The 13,293-nt window shown below is 42.2% G+C and overlaps 1 long non-coding RNA gene across 3 annotated transcripts; it reads right to left on the bottom strand.

The window, feature by feature from the left end:
• Nucleotides 1-990: 990 nt before the first annotated feature.
• LOC120400312 lies at nucleotides 991-11,494 on the bottom strand. Of its 3 annotated transcripts, none has more exons than XR_005595711.1 (5): nucleotides 11,275-11,494; nucleotides 7,668-7,785; nucleotides 3,849-4,005; nucleotides 3,293-3,402; nucleotides 991-3,155 (listed from the first exon to the last, which is right to left on the bottom strand). It is a non-coding gene; the product is annotated as an uncharacterized LOC120400312 (long non-coding RNA). The 3 variants fall into 3 exon arrangements; XR_005595713.1 differs by having other exon boundaries at nucleotides 991-3,097; XR_005595712.1 differs by having other exon boundaries at nucleotides 991-3,076; nucleotides 11,275-11,493.
• Between the last annotated feature and the right edge of the window lie 1,799 nt (nucleotides 11,495-13,293).

Genomic DNA, 13,293 nt, shown 5'->3' with positions numbered 1-13,293 from the left:
GCTGTCAGCTCCCTGACGTCAACAGCCTGTTATCCACCCAAGCTATGGCAGCCCTTACTGTTAACTTGCAAGGCAAACTAGGTGCACCCTTGGAAGTATTCCCCTGTAGTGTCCAGCCCTTTGTTCACTAAACACAGATAGAAATACCTGGTCTGCTGTCTCTAAGGGAACAGTGTACACAGCAGCTTGTACGATTCAGTTCAGGATCAGCACCTAGCTTCATAATCACTGCACTGATATATATTTACAGTGAAATTATGGACACATTTGATTCAAGAGATGGTGAGTAAGGATAATGGAAGCAAAAGATTACATCTAAAAATCCTAGAGACTTTCTAGAGACTAATCTTACAGGCTAACCTTCTGTCTAAAGAAGTTTATCTCACCCCAAATGTCCTCAGCAGCATTTTAACCAAGGCTGTTTGAGATCCCCTTTTCATGACCATAAATGCACTGCCTATTTACTTCCTAGGGGCAGGATGCCAGGGTGTCTTCTCTGTTTCCCAAATACAGTCCAGCAAACCTTTGATGTGTATCTCAAGATAAGGTTCTCTTCCCACTCTGTGTGTTCTTCCCTGTTGACTTCATAGGGAAAGTGCCTCCATTGTCTTAGCTTACAATTCTTAATTTACATGCCAACAGACAGACAGGTGAACAAACATCTTTTGTCTGACAGGAACCATGTTTCTTCACCTCTGCTGTGATGTAGAATCTGAGAACAGAGTTTCAGTATATATATACACATAACTCCTTGCATAGTATCTGTACATACATTTCACAAGAACAACCACCAGTGTGACCCTATCCTGATTCTGGTGTGGACAGGACATTCTGTTTCACTAAAGAAACAGACACTCTTTAGTGAAACAGAATGTCCTGTCCACACCAGAATCAGGATATTCTTATAACCCCCTTGCCAGTTAGCATTGAGGGGCTCACAGGTCGCACTCAGTACCAGAAGATATTGACAAACAAGGAAATTCAGGGAAGAGAAACAAAAATAAGACCTGGAGAGACTGCCTTATAAGGAAAGATTGAACCAACTATACACATTGGGCTAGATTCTCAGCTGGCATAAACTGGAGTAGCTCTATTGAATTCAATGGAGCTACACTGATTTCCACCAATGGAGGATCAAACCCAGGATTCATCTTCTAGGAAGAGTACTATTCAACACTTCCTTTCCTTGTGGTCTGGAAATACCACCAGAACAGCCTCTCCAGCAGTATTTTGATATTTCCACTTCTAGTCTCAACCAGAATCAGGAAATGCAGAAACATGCAACAAGAGAAAAATAAGTTGTCTCAAGGTTTGGAAAGGTGCGGACAAGTTTGATCCCAGGAAAAGGCATGGTTCACAATCCATTTTTACTTTAGCTGAAGGCAGCTACTCATCTGTAATTGTGATAGTTATGAAAATGGACAATCAGGAGCTATTTAATATAACTGGTCATACTATATTTCCCAAGTCCTGTAATTAATACTCTGTCAAAAAATGGGCCATTATTGCATTTGTAGAAGCACAATACCTTCCCGAGCCAGGTTACTGCTTAATGACTGGCACTGATTTATTGAATCTGAGAAGCTGACATCTGTCAAGATTTGTTTGCAATTAAAATAACTCTTACCCAAATCATCCGAAAAGATTCCTATTAGGGACTATACATGTCTGCCCCTAAGGAATCAGCATAAAAAAAAAAATAATGGGCATTGCCAGCCAATTCTGGGTTTTCATGGGGTTAGTGGTTAAGTTATTGCTTCAGTAGTAGTAATAGGTAACTTTCAGTTTTCAGGGGCAAGAAGAAGCAAAAGCATTTCATGATCAGCCTCATATTTTGAATCACTTGAGGAAATGCCACAGTTTCTCCCTTTTTTACAACTCTGCTAATCCTGATATCCACTTAACCTCTTGCCTGTTTTCTCTCTATCCCATGCACAATACTGTACAGTGAAACCAAAAGGATGGGTATACCTTCTTCACCTTACTGGGCTCTATCTATGTTACTTGATATTTACCTTTTTCCTCCCACCCTGGCACAGTAAATGCTCAAGTCTCAATGGCGTATTGTCCTCACTGTACTAACCAAACTATTCCAGAAACTCCTTTCTTCCTGACATATTTGGCAAAGAGTTATTGATAAAGTTTTGCAGAGACAAAAAAAAGGCCACAAATACAGCAACTCTATTCAGATACGGTATATTTCACTCACGTGGAAAGATCCAGCACGAGGCCTAAAGTCTCCCTTATGACTCAATCTGAAGGCTTCTATACAACTTAAGTGGTGTACAGGAATAAATTTCACCCATACTGTATTGGACACAAAAAGATAGGTCCGTCTGAAAGTGCCCGTTTTTCTTTAACTGGCTATAAGTTTGGTGCTGGAGGAAGTAAAGGGCTAAAAGAATTGTCTTGAGTTATGCACAGTGCAGACAAATTCTATGGAAGCTTTATCAGCCAGTTCTTTTGTACACCTCAGTGCTTGGATATATAATTTACATATGGTAGCTAGTCACAGGACTGTCCTGAGCAGATAGTATTAGTTGTGAAATGGTTTGGGGATGTCAGATGTCCAGTACAGGGAAAAGAAAGTCTGTGGAAATAACAATAGGTTGGCAGCAAGTTCAAATTTCAGTAGTTTTTTCAGGCAAATGAATATTGTTTGTACACTGTATGAAAAATTCTCAAGATAGGCACTCCATTATATTTCTGAAAATGTCTAACAGTCACCGCAACAAGATCCCTTGTTGTCAGAGCTTCCTGTTTCAGGTGTCCTCACCCTAGTGCCCCCTGTAGGCCATTTGCCTTTGTGACAGCCCAGTCCTCCAGCTGAGAAGCACAGACTTTAGATCCCTTCTGGGTAACAAAAGGGGTAACTTGTTGCCAAAGTTCCAAACAATCAGCCAATCTCCTGGGCTCCTTTCCCAGTCCTCTTTCTGGAGCTACTCTGGAGTCTTCTCCCCAGCTCTGGTATTGAGCACTGACCCCCTCAGACTGGGTCTTCTTGAGGTGTTTGGTCCTCTGATGATGATGACTCCAGATCCTTCACAGGAGCTGCTCATCTCCCTGTGGTCTCTTCCTTAGAAGGAATTATCTCAGCCTTTAATGACACCCAGGTATCTTCTGAGTTATGACCTGTTCCCTCTTAGTCTCACCCCCTTTGGTTGGGAAACAACTAATTAATTATGGCACAGGTGTAATAGTAAATGTGACTGACTGGCCTTAATCCCTTTCTAGCCCATGATGTGGTTTCACCCCGTCCACTAAAGAAATGGAAAAAAACTCACACACTTACTTGAACTTGCAACCTAAGTTCTAGTGGGTGCTACAGCCATGTAACAGGGATGAGAATTTAGGCCTAAGTCAGGAATAAGAATTAGTGCAGCAAAGCAGCATTCAGCATACCTAATGAAAAGGAATATTTATATATACTCAAATCACAAGTTACATTGAACTCCAAATCACATAGCATTTTCCACATGACATGTAAGAGAAAAATATGATCTTTTAAAAACTATTTTAAGCAAAATACTTCTTCGATAGTTTTTCAAATGAAATCAAACTTAAGCAACTGCAAGAAAGTTAACTCCTTGCTTTGACTCCTTGTAAATGAGTCAGCTCCTCCCAGGCACCCCCCATGGCCTCAGATCAGGCCTGCAAGTGGCCCCTCACCTCCACTTCCCTCTTGGATCCTAGTAACTTCAGTACAAGCCTATCCTCAAGTCCATCAACATAATTTATTGATAAAACACGGTGCAAACATCCATAACCACAAGTCTCACAACACAATCCATATTCCCCACATACCCTCGTTCATGTAGTCTTTTCAAGTCTATCAATCTAGTACATACCAGACACTGATGTCTTTCGCCACACCCAGACTCTTCTTCAGTCCTCCTCTATCTCTCTGCCAGAACAGCCACCTTAGCCCTTCCTTCTGGGGTGCAACCCCACTCTTCTCAGCAGGAACTCCCACAGCATTCTATGGTTCCTCTGGAGTCCAGTTTTCTATCAAGGAAACATCAGAATGTAGCTGACCTCCCACACCTCCTTCCTTCAGTCCATCCTGGTCCTTGGCTCTGACTTTCTAACTTCGAACCAGCAAGCATCTCCCTCTGCTTCTGCTATCACTTTCAGCCCCTTGTCAGGGATACCAGCCAGTAAACCTTTCACTGCTCTCCTGCCTTCAACCCCCTCCCAGCAACCACCTTCTCTAGCAGCTCTTGTCTCCTGAGTGAGTCTGGTCTGACCCTCCTATTGCTCCCCAGGTGCTGCCTTACCCTCTTACTTGGCCCACATGGGAGCACCTAGACTGGAACAGTAGCACTAAGCCCAGTTTAATTTAATGGCCCAACTACCCTGTTACATTCCTCAATGGCAAATGGCATATCTCCAGAATTAAAATGCTTTCTGAAGCATTTATTTATTCATTCACTGGAGACTTTATACATTTCTTACAGTCAAATAGTGCACAGTTTTGAAAAAAGAATTTTCAGACACAAACCACAACTCCTACAGTTAAAATATAGGTGTTCCAATAATTAAATTATCTACTGGATGATTTATATGAATTTATCACTTGTAAATTCTGCATTTAATGCTAGAATTCCCAACAAAAGCTTGTTAGCTTCTTGGATATAAAAAAAAGTTGGATAGTATTCACATAAAGGCATGGAATCTAAGTGAGCAAATAAACTTTTATAGCTTTGTGGAATCACATAAATATATCTCATGTGATCTACCAACCAACAGTTAATAGTGGGTGCATAATTTATTGAGCGAAAACTTGCCACCTGTGGCAAATGCAGTTTGCGATCCAACATGGGTGTAACTATCAGTTTATAATTATTTGAATGTGAAAGCTAACATTTTGCCAATTTGGGAAGTTAAGGGATGAAATGCCACTAATTCTGACATTTTTGCAGTTTGCCCTGAGGAAAAGGGTAGATGGTTCTGACTCATTTGGCAAATTCATTCCCATTTTGCAACATTTACAAGGTATAAAGGCAATGATGACAATTTCTCCCACTATCTTCCTCACTCCGTGCACTATCCTCATCATCTCCACTTTTACATGCAACCAAAGGCAGTTCTCCTTGTGGAAAAAGAAAACCACTTTTGCTTTTTGCAATCAATAATTTATAAAATATTAAACACAATTAGTCTCTTCTTTAACAAAGAAAAACAACAAAAATATGACCTTCTTCCTCAGTTTCACCAGCACTGAGATTTCTTTTTTTCTAAAAAGATCACCAGGCAACCACATAGTTATTTCTCTACTAATTTATTGACTATTTAGACAAAACCACATTCTTTAAATTCCACACAAGTACATGAGCATTAGTAGAGCTAAAGCTATATACACAGCCAAAGGCTGTCTCTAAGCAGTTACTGTGCATAGCAGTCAGCATAATAGCCTTGCTATTATTAACTTTTTGTTTAACATGGAATGCAGTATAAAATTTGTATCAGACACTCCCTGTACCTGGGAACCCTGTCCTGCTCTGGGAAGTTTGCAATGAACTAGAATGATATCCATAAGGGTGTGGGAACTACATAGTTACCATAGTCTAAATGCTTGCTGCCAGGTTAAAGATGTTGAATGCCTGAAACAGAAAATCTAGTAGATGTTCATTTGTGTATGTGGGTGGTGTGGATGAATGGCTTTTGTTTGTTGTTTTCATTGGCCAACAGGCTCTCCCTCCACTCTTTATTTTCTTTGGAGTGTTCTAGAAAAATTCTGAAATATGCAAGTCTTACTGTGTGGCAGGACATTTGTTAGGTAAAAGGGCTTCTACAAAGCCTGGATAGCTTTAAGATGATTTTTGAGCTTAGAGAGGATTACTAGGTTCTTGGTGAGGAAGAGTAAATAAATTAGAGACTAATTATAAAATTAATGTTAGATCATAAAATGCTTAGAGGATTGGCACAGAATATATTATTAAATGTACCTTATATAAAAATATGGCCAGTGAGATGGAAAGCTGCAACTGACCTTGTAGTTTATCACTGTCTGGAATAAAGGTATAGCCCTGAGATGGGGAGTCTTCTACCAGGAAGTGTCATGTGAACTTTGACCTTACGCCATCACTACTTGGGAAAATGTCATTTGGTAACCGGGTGACCATTTTGTTTGGCACTTTTTGTTTTGATTGGTTAAAATAAAGACTGTGGTACAGTCTCTTATGGGAATTTTTATATTAAAAAGGTGGTGATGAGTCACCCGGTCTATTTATAGCAAATAGGCGTTCACTGGGGACTCTGAATGGGTAATATCTTCCTAAAGGGAGAGCTCAATTAAGCAACTAAAGAGGTATATCCTCTAAGAGAATTTAGGCACAGCTGGAGGTAGATAGCATGGGTCAGGTAGTAAACTCCAGCCCATAAATTGCAATGGTGATCGAATCTGGATTTTAGCACAGAACTCTTTCAATTAGTTGGGAGCAATTTATTTTTATACTGTAAAAATTAAAAAGGGAGAACATTTGTACATAATCTTTTCCTAGGTCTTCACTGCTAGGTCTTGAATCTGCTCAGCATCCTTGTCTCAGAGCACAATTTTTCCTACAGGTTTTGGGCCTGATCCTGCAATCCTTACAGAGCCAAAACTCTCATTGAAATCACCCTTTGCCTCTTAGGGAAATCCTGCCTCTTCTTCTATTGGCACAGAAGACCCAATAGACAGTGAAGGTTATATAGCTCTGCTGCACAGGATGCTGCAGAAGGTGGACGCTGTGATGTACAAGGACTCCAACCACACTATTGTGGGGGAGGTTTGGGGCCGTTGGATAAAGGGCTGTGAGGCCCTTTAGATCCAACACAAAGATTCAGTGGCCACCCCAAAAAACTGCATCAAGGGAACCCTGATACAGAAACTACACTGCTGTGGGGAGAAAGAGTACAGGAAACATGCTTTGCACCATTGCTTAGTGCTTCCTTTTTACAAATGGGAAACACAGAGCTTATGTGACTTGCTCATGTTCCCATGGGAAGACTGTGTCAGAGCCAGGAATTCAACCCAAGTCTCCTGAGAACCTGTCCAGTGCTTTAACCACAAGACCATCCTTCCTCTCAGTTAACCTTATTCTCCAGTACTCCGTTCCTACATTTGGGACAGAGCTACAGGGATGTGTTCACAAGTGTTTTCACCACCTTTGTCCCCCGTATTCCACAACTAAACTGTGGCCTGCCCAGCCCCCACTGTAAGATAGAGCAGGGCTAGGCTCCCTGTGGGCCCAGGAAAGCAAAGAATAACTGTGGTGCAGTGCACACCCCCTACATCCCCAACACACTCTCTACACTGGGGGTTGGAGCAGGGCGCTAACACCAGTTCTACCCCGGCACCCAGTAAGACACCTTGCAGAGGGGATATTCCCAGAAAGCTCTTTCCACCCACTGTAAAGCCCCAGAGAGCTTAGTGTGAGAATCAGGCCCTATATGTTTTGTTCCCTTCATCTTTGTGAATTCCAGGCCCCATTTCCCCTGATCTGGCAACACTCAATCTAGCTACTGTCAGACTCCATCCCTAAATGAACCACTAAAATATTTGCTTTTCTCATTTGTTTCCATAGCTGGCTATGTTTCATCTGTTCCCAAATCTCCAACCTTTCTCCAGCAACCAGCAATTATTATACAGGCAAACATGGCATTACAAAGTGGTTGCCCCCTACCTCATTAGCACTGACAGCCTCTCTTCCCTGTCGTTCTGGCCTCTAGACCCTTCTCTCCCAACCGCATTACATCCATCGGCCAACAGCACGGACACAGTTTCAACACCAATTGTCAGAGCTGTCAGCAAAGCAGTAGCAGATTAGATTAGTTATATTTCATGGCTGTAGTGAGAACAAATGAAAATAGAGGATTATATGTAATTTTATTTCTTTTAATATAATTCTTCAAAAAAACAACTGTTTTCATAGTGGATGTGTGAGGTGGATCTAAGTTTCTAAAGGGGCTGCATTAGGGCTGGGGGCACATATCTGAAACCTGCATGTTAGTGGAAAGTCGGATTTCAACCAGGCTTTGAAATAGACGCAATATTCTGCTACCAAACTGTGGAATAGTTTTACCAGACCTACCACCATGAGACTCCCAAACTTAGAATTAAATGTATTACCTCTTATTTCCTATATAATTTGTTTTATGGTATCTGAACTGACTCAGACTGTGTTATATATGGAAATACTGCCTGCTACTCTTTCCAAACAGGGCATGTAAAAATTCTAGAAGAAGCTAGTCCTGAAGTGCAAGGAGAGAATTAGCAATTGAGTTACAGTTTTAACAAGGAATAGAGACTTTGGTTCAGGGAGAACAGGCCTACAGAATCTGTTCTTACTTTACCAAAAAATAGTCTGGGCATCAAAAGGGACAAAGAAAGACCAATTAATCCTTGACGGTTACCCATCAAGGTGGCATATTGCCGGATGTTACTGCTTTCTGCGTACATATTGGTTTGTAATAAGAATCAGTATCATTATCATATAGCATAACTTCCTTGTGTATAATCACTAAGGCTAAGATTTTGTCATGGTTATTTTTAGTAAAAGTCACTGACAGGTCACGGGTAATAAACAAAAATTCACAGAAGCCGTGACCTGCCTGTGACTTTTACTAAAAATGACCATGACACCAACAGCCTATTATCCACCTAAGCACTCTCTCCTGGGCTATGGCAGCCATTACTGTTAACTTCCAAGGCAAAGTAGGTGCACCCTTGGAAGTATTTTCCTGTAGTGTCCAGTCCTTTATTCACTAAACACAGATAGAAATACCAGGTCTGCTGTCTTTAAGGGAGCACTGTACACAGCAGCTTCAGGATCAGCACCTAGCTTCATAATCACTGCACTGATATATATTTACAGTGAAATTATGGACACATTTGTTTCAAGAGATGGTGAGTAAGGATAATGGAAGCAAAAGATTACATCTAAAAATCCTAGAGACTTTCTAGAGACTAATCTTACAGGCTAACCTTCTGTCTAAAGAAGTTTATCTCAGCCCAAGGCTGTTTGAGATCCCCTTTTCATGACCATAAATGCACTGCCTATTTACTTCCTAGGGGCAGGATGCCGGGGTTTTGCGGCTCCAGGGTTTCTCCAACCACCGTGGTGGCTGGGAGCTGTCGGGCTGGTTCACCCTGGAAGCTGCAGAGTGACCATATTTCCCAAAGAGAAAATGGGACATCCCCAGCTGCTCACCTGAGGCAACCTGCTCCCCACGTGAGGCTATCACCCGTCGCTGGAACCCTGAGGAGGGCTCCCTCAGGAGTCTGTCACCTGTTGCTGGAACCTTGCAGGGAGCATCCTGTCACTGGAACCCTGCCAGGTCCCTGCTGGCTGCCAGCTCCAGAGTCTCACAGCCCCTGGGGCTGAAGCAGAGAATGTCACAGAGGACTCTGGAAGTCAGGGATTCCGTGACTTCCATGACCTATGTGACATAAAGTAGCCTTAATCGTGACCATACCATATATTATCAGTTTTGGAAATTTTAATATAAAGTTTTGCAAGAGCTGCAGGATGCAAGACATTTACCACTTCGCAGGGATGAGTTTGGGGAGCCAAGATATGAATTTAGACCAAGAGGCAACTTTGATGTGACTAACTTTAGCAAAACTCTGCCTTCACATACCATTCATTAGATATAATTGAAACAGAAACCTTAGCTTGAAAAAAAGGTGAGAATGAAAGAAAGATTTTGGGGGTTATATTCACCCCTCATTGCACATACAATACCCATTAATTTTAATGGAAGCTCTGTGCTGTAAGTATCAAGGGAAGAACATACCCCTTTGTATTATTGTTATGGGTCTCTGGCCATATTCAGTGACATTGTAAAGAAATGCTGAGTGCCACTGAAATAAACCAGTTAGAGAGGAGGGAAGAATGATGTTCTGCCTGACTTCAGCAAAGTGAGAGGCTTGTATGAGTCAGTGTGGAAATTATAAGAGGTTAGGTTGGTTGTTAAGGAAAATTGTGAGGAATCCTCGGAGGGGGGATTGATTATAATGTGTTGAGGAGGGGACTGTGGGAAGTTATTGTGTACAGCCCTAACAATTTCTCCTGGGGATTCTTATTCAGGCATCTCGTTTCACCCATTTGATGGCTTTCTTAAGGTCGCTGGAAATATTGAGAAATGCTGATGGGAGTTGGGAATGTGGAAATCTGGAGGTAGGGAATGGTCAGGTAGGCTTTAGACTCCTCATTCCATGTTAGAATGGAAGAGGTGAGAGAAGCTAGGAATAATTTTCTATTGGATGTAATACTGAATGTCAATCTCACTGGTCCTATCATAAGGGGAACACCAAATTCTCATGCAGTTTAATGCAGGATCAAGGCTAAGAAAGCTACTGCCATCAGGATAGCTGTTCAGAGTTAACATCTCAACTATTCAAAAAAGGGGCATGTGACCTTATTACCCGTAAGTGCTCAGGACCTCAGTTTTACATCTCATCTGAAAGACAGCCTCAATAGTGCTGTGCCGCCTATCACCATGCTTAAGTTTTGGTGCAGTATTGACTCAGAGGGAAGAGTGGCACCTGACTACAGAGTAATCAGCCTCATTTCCTATAGCATGTAAGTGTTCCTTGAAAGTTGCCTATCTACCATGACATTACCCAGTCCCAGTGAGTTTATAAAGTGTAATGGAATCATAGCACAAAATAATACAACAAAATAGATAACAAAGTACTTATACATTTTGGTCCAAACTGATCCTTGGTGTAATTCTACTGAAGATAATGCAGTTAAACCTGGGATGAATCTGGCACTTAAAATACAGGTCTACTCTGAAAATAGACTATGGAAAAACAGCACCTGCTCAGGGATCATGCAAACTGCCACGCTTGCCCTGCAGACACACTCATTTTGGGCTCCCAAGTTGTAGCTGCTTCCCCTCCCCACTCCACCCCCATCACCCACAGTGCAGGAAATCCAAAAGAGAGCCCGAACCCTGGAGGACCATCAGATGTGGGGAAAGGCCCACCCATGTGGTAATGCTGCCCTTATGAGAAATAAGGAACCTGTGAGGAAGCCTATTCCTTGAAGCACTAACAACTACATGGCTGGGGACAGTTTCCTAAGAAGTGTCCCTCAGGGGCACTATCAGCCGTGGGGTAGAGTAGGGCCCAGAACTCTCCCTGGGGGCACCAACAGCCATGAAGGATCCCCCCCGCCCTCCCCCCAGGCAACTCCAGCAGCCAGATGGGGAAGATCCCAAGAAAGCTTGCCATGGGGGCACTATAGTGCATCCCCCCCCAAAAAAAATCTTCTTGTATCTCACCCAGGAGCATTCAAAGCCTTGACTCTTTTGTGCTTCTGCAGCCCCTGCTAACACTTGATGAGGCTTCCAGCACGATGCTCAGCAGTTCATTGCTCCATCTACTGCCTGGGGTGAGCCGTTGGCTCTGAGCACACTCAGAACAGCTAGTCTGTCTCCTTCCCTGGGGGGTGCCCTCCGAAGAAAGGGGCCTGGTCAGGCAGAGGTTGCAGAGCCTGCTAGAATTAGCAGTGTCTCTTCTCTGCATTTCTGTCCTATGTGAATTTGGAGTCAAATCAGCTGATTTTAAGAACAAAAATAAGGTCTTGATGCTCTTTACTCCTGTGAGTGGTGCACAGCCCTGGGATAATGAACTAAATTCCCTTCTTCTGCATCAAGTGAACAAAGGTCCAGGTGGTTACACCTCCACAAACTGCCAGGCAGGGGTAGCACAGGTGTTACTGCAGCCATAATTTACAGCTGCAGGACTTTAATTACTGATGTTGATGCTTAAGAAGGAAAGACTCCAGCCTGCCTCTTATACCTCAAGCTGAATATGCAGAACAAAAATCTCTTTACATTTGATATGGAAATCATACAGAGAAATTAAGTTGGGACCACATAATGCTATTATGACTGGGTCCCAGATCCTCAAAAGGTATTTAGGGTATTCAGTGAGAGTTAGGGTCCTAACACCTTTGAGGCTCTGGGTCTGAGTCACTTTTCAGACTAGAATTGCACATGGGGGAAAACCCAGCTAACTTCTCCATGGCTGAAGAAGATCCAGGGTGTGTGTTAGGGATGGATAAGGGTAGTCGTTAAATGTTGACACATCCTCAATTCATAGAGAAGGTGTCACGTGAACTCTCAACTAAGCAGCATACAGGAGACAGGGCATGAGCAGGTTAGGGAAAGTGCAAGGCCAGAGTACCCATGGGGAAGGGAAGTCTACATAAGTGTCCACAAGGACTGCTTCAGGCATTGGGCCTCTTGCAGAGCAGTTCCACAGCTGCTGTACAACCTGGATATAGCAGAGGGAATAAGATTCCTCTGTACTCACACACCCCACACATCTGCCAAGTGTTCAAGTAGGCTACTCCGGACATGTGTTGAATTTGTCCTTTTAAGCTTCTATTCAAAAAGAAAACTACCTGATACATAGAAATGCTGGGATAACTTGTAGCTAAAAGAAAGTAACCATGTCAAATTATTGATCCTATATAAATACAAGCTGGACCAGCTAACAAGCACTAATACTGCATACCACAAGGATCTTGTCTGAACTATATGAAGATATTTTTCATTAGATTATCTATGTAAAAGTATCCATTCCCTTTTTCCTCCATTCCTTTATGATCATAAAAACCTAAAGGAGAATAAAAAAAGTTATTAAAAAATTCTTGTCCTTTTATATCAGCTAAAATTTGCTTTTCTGATTCAGAGAGTAAAAATTACAGAGTAACATCTGGTTAATTAAATGTCTATTTCGTACAGTGTGTTAAAGGGATCATAATGCAGAAAGTCAACGAGAGAGTAATTAAAGTGCACCTCAGAGCAGAACTAACCTTAAAGTTGAATGTAATTAGAAACAGAATGGAAACAATATGTTTAGAGAATTACCTCTTTTATTGGGCTGCCATCGACAGAAACCTGTTTAGGCATTTGAAACCTCATTTTTTAAATCTACCTTTTTACTTTTACCCATCTGTGTAATTTAACACCTTGGCAGGGATGGCAATTCAGGAGTAAACAGCACTGCATCCTGTCTTTCAGACATATGCCATGCAGAAGGTCTGGAGTTACTTTAGGACTGCGGAATCTGTTTCCAGGACCTGAGAGTGTTTGTTTTGGCAGTTGCAGGATAGTTGCAGAAGCAGCAAAGAATCCTGTGGCACCTTATAGACTAACAGACGTTTTGCAGCATGAGCTGGACATCCGAAGAAGCAAGCAGCAGTCAAGTGGTGGGTATTCACCCACGAAAGCTCATGCTGCAAAACGTCTGTTAGTCTATAAGGTGCCACAGGATTCTTTGCTGCTTCTACA

This window comes from Mauremys reevesii, linkage group 3, assembly GCF_016161935.1.
Source record: "Mauremys reevesii isolate NIE-2019 linkage group 3, ASM1616193v1, whole genome shotgun sequence".
NCBI lineage: Eukaryota > Metazoa > Chordata > Testudines > Geoemydidae > Mauremys > Mauremys reevesii.
Note: the sequence above shows the minus strand (reverse complement) of the source record. Positions and strands in the feature narration are given on the sequence as shown.